Consider the following 4,180-nt stretch of genomic DNA (forward strand, 5'->3'; position numbering starts at 1 on the left):
TTATCTGTGCCTTCTTTAATTTCCTTCATCAGTGTTTTAGAGTTTTCAGTGTACAAGTCTTTCACTTCTTCAGTTGTTTATTCATAAGTATCTTATTCTTTTTGTTACTATTGTAGATTGGATTGTTGTCTTAATTTCCTTTATGGATAGTTTATTGTTAGTGTATAGAAATGATACAGATTTTTGTACATTGACTTTGTATCCTGCAATTTTACTGAATTTTCTTATTAGTTTTAACAGTTTTTGTTGTTGTTGAATCTTTAGGGTTTTCTACATCTATGATCATGTCATCTGCAAACAGAGATCATTTAACTTCTTACTTTCTGATTTGGTTGCTTTTATTTCTATTTCTTGTCTAATTACTTTGGCTAGGACTTCCAGTAGTGTTGAATAGAAGTGGTGAGATGGGCTTCTCTGGTGGCGCAGTAGTTGAGAGTTCGCCTGCCGATGCAGGGGACACAGGTTCGTGCCCCGGTCCGCGAAGATCCCACATGCCGTGGAGCGGCTGGGCCGGTGAGCCATGGCCGCTGAGCCTGCGCGTCTGGAGCCTGTGCTCCACAGTGGGAGAGGCCACAACAGTGAGAGGCCCGCGTACCGCAAAAAAAAAAAAAAAAGAAGTAGTGAGAGTGGGCATTCTTGCCTTGTACTGGATCTTAGAGGAAAAGCTTTCAGTTTTTCTGCATTGGTTATGATGTTGGCTGTGGCTTTTCATATCTGGCCTTTGTTGTGTTGAGATAAATTCCTTCTATACCTATTTTGTTGAGAGTTTTTATAGAATGGATGTTGAATTTTGTTAAATTATTTTTCTGCCTCTGTTTGAAATGATTATGTGGTTTTTATCTTTCACTCTGTTGATGTGGTATATCACATTGATTTGTAAATGCTGAACCATCCTTCCATCCCTGGGATAATCCTACTTGGTCATGGTGTATAGTCTTTTTAGTCTGCTTTCAAATTTGATTTACTAGTATTTTATTGAAGACTTTTTTTTTTTTTTTTTTTTTTGCGGTACGCAGGCCTCTCACTGCTGTGGCCTCCCCTGCCACAGAGCACAGGCTCCGGACGCGCAGGCCCAGCGGCCATGGCCCACGGGCCCAGCCGCTCCGCAGCACGCGGGATCCTCCCGGACCGGGGCACGAACCCGCATCCCCTGCATTGGCAGGCAGACTCCCAACCACTGCGCCACCAAGGAAGCCCTATTGCAGACTTTTGCATCTATGTTAATTCGGGTTATTGGCCTGTAGTTTTCTTTTCTTCTCTTGTGGTATCTTTGTTTGGCTTTAGTATCAGGGTGATGCTGGCCTCATAAAATGAGTTTGGAGGTGTTCCCTCTTTTATTTTTTAGAAGAGATTAAGAAGGATTGGAATTAATTCTTTGAATGTTTGGTAGAATTCACCTATGAAGCTATCTGGACTTGGGCTTTTCTTCATAGGGAGGCTTCAATCCTTCATTCTCTTTAATTGTTATTGGTCTGTTTAGATTTTCTATTTCTTTTTGATTCAGTCTTGGTAAGTTGTATGTTTCTTGAAATTTATCTGTTTCTTCTAGATTATCCAGTTTGTTGGCATATAATTATTCATAAGAGTCCCTTTTGGTCCTTTTTATATGTTAAGCACCCATTGTAATGTTTTCTTTATCATTTCTGGTTTTATTTATTTGAGATTTCTCTCTCTTTTTTGCTTAGTTTGTCTGGCTAAAGTTTGTCATTTTCGTTTATCTTTTTTTAAGAAACCAACTCTTAATTTTGTTGATTTTTTCTGTTATTTTTCTATTCTCTACTTGATTTAATTATGCTCTAATCTTTATGATTTCCTTCCTTCTGATAATATGGAGCTTACTTTGTTGTTGTTTTTCAGTTCTTTGAGGTGTAAGGTTATGTTGTTTGTTATATTTTTATTTTATAATGTAGGCCTTTATCACTATAAACTTACCTATTAATACTGCTTTTGTTACAACCCATAATTTTTGGTATATTGTATTTTCATTTGTCCTGAGATATTTTTGAAATTCCCTTTGGATTTCTGCCTTGACCTAATGGCTATTCAACAGTGTGCTGTTTAGTTTCCAAGTATTTGTGAAATTCTCATTTTATTGTTGTTATTGATCTCTAGTTTCCTTTTATTTTGGTCAGAACAATACTTGGTATGGTTTCAATCTTCCTAAATTTGTTATGACTTGTTTGTGACCTAACGTGATCTGTCTCAGAGAATGTCCCATGTGCACTTGAGAAGAATGTGTGTTCTGCTGGAGGGTGGAAAGTTCTGTATATGTCTAAGTTCATTTGATCTTTAGTTCAAGTCTGTTATTTTCTTATTTGGATGTTCTAACCATTATTGAGAGTGAAAATAGTGAAGTCTTATACTAATATTTTATTGCTGCCAACTTCTCCATTCAGATTTTTCAGTATTTGCTTTATATATTTATGTGCTGTGATGTTGGGTGCATATATATTTACAGTTATTACATCTCACTGTTGAATTGACCCTTTTATCATTGTGTTTTGACTTCTTTGTCTCCAAAGACTACTTTTTTAAAAAAAATTATTTTATTTTATTTATTTATTTTTTTGGCCTCACTGCACAGCATGTGGGATCTTAGTTCCCTGATCAGGGATCCAACCCACGTCCCCTGCATTGGAAACTCAGAGTCTTAACCACTGGACCCCCAGGGAGGTCCCACTAAAGACTATTTTAGACTTTAATTCTACTTTTTCTGATATAAGTATTGCCATTCCTGCTTTCTTTTAGTTACCATTTCTCTGGAGTATCGTTTTCCATCTCTTCATTTTCAACATATATGCATCCTTGAATCTAAAGTGAGTTCTTTTAGACAGCATATAATTGGATTTTGGTTTTTAATGCATACAACCACTCTAAATTTTTTGATTGGAAACATTAAACCATTTTCATTTAAAGTAATTATTAGTAGGGAAGGATTTATTATTGTCATTTTCTTAACTGTTTTCTGTTTGTTCTTTTGTCCCTTTTTTCTCTCTTGCTGTCATCTTTGTGCTTCATTAGGGTTTTGTGGGGAGGGTTGTTTGTTTTATTTTTTGTATTGTTAGGCTTGACTCCTTCCTCTTTTTGTGGTGTAACTTCTATAGGTATTTTCTTTGCAATTACCATAGGGCTCACACAAAATATCTTATAGCTGTAAGAGTCTACTTTAAGCTGATAACAACTTAATTTCACTTGCATATAAAAACTATACTTTTACCTCTTCTCCCTCCACATTATATGCTATTAATGTCACAGTTTATATCTCTTTATATTGTGTATCTAATAACATAAGTTAATTATAGTTATTTTTAATACTTTAGTCATTTAAAATTTTTAACATCTTTATTGGAGTATAATTGCTTTACAATGTTGTGTTACTTTCTGCTGTATAACAAAGTGAATCAGCTATATGTATACGTATATCCTCATATCCCCTCCCTCTTGCGTCTCCCTGCTACCCTCCCTATCCCACGCCTCTAGGTGGTCACAAAGCACCGAGCTGATCTCCTTGTGCTATGAGGCTGCTTCCCACTAGCTATCTATTTTACATTTGGTATTGTATATATGTCAATGCCACTCTCTCACTTCATCCCAGCTTACCCTTCCCCCTCCCTGTGTCCTCAAGTCCATTCTCTGCGTCTGCGTCTTTATTCTTGTCCTGCCCCTAGGTTCTTCAGAACCATTTTTGTTTTTTAGATTCCATATATATGTGTTAGCATATGGTATTTGTTATTCTTTTTCTGACTTACTTCACTCTGTGTGACAGACTCTAGGTCCATCCACCTCACTGCAAATAACTCAATTTCGTTTCTTTTTATGGCGAGGAATATTCCATTGTATACGTGTGCCACATCTTCTTTATCCATTCATCTGTCAATGGACACTTAGGTTGCTTTCATGTCCTTTCTATTGTAGATAGAGCTGCAATGAATATTGTGGTACATGACTCTTTTTGAATTACGGTTTTCTCAGGGTATATGGCCAGTAGTGGGATTGCTAGGTCATATGGTAGTTCTGTTTTTACTTTTCTAACGAACCTCCATACTGTTCTCCATAGTGGCTGTATCAATTTACATTCTCACCAACAGTGCAAGAGGGTTCCCTTTTCTCCACACCCTCTCCAGCATTTATCATTTATAGATTTTTTGATGATGGCCATTCTGACCGGTGTGAGATGATA

This window comes from Globicephala melas, unplaced genomic scaffold (assembly GCF_963455315.2).
Source record: "Globicephala melas unplaced genomic scaffold, mGloMel1.2 SCAFFOLD_470, whole genome shotgun sequence".
NCBI classification, from domain to species: domain Eukaryota; kingdom Metazoa; phylum Chordata; class Mammalia; order Artiodactyla; family Delphinidae; genus Globicephala; species Globicephala melas.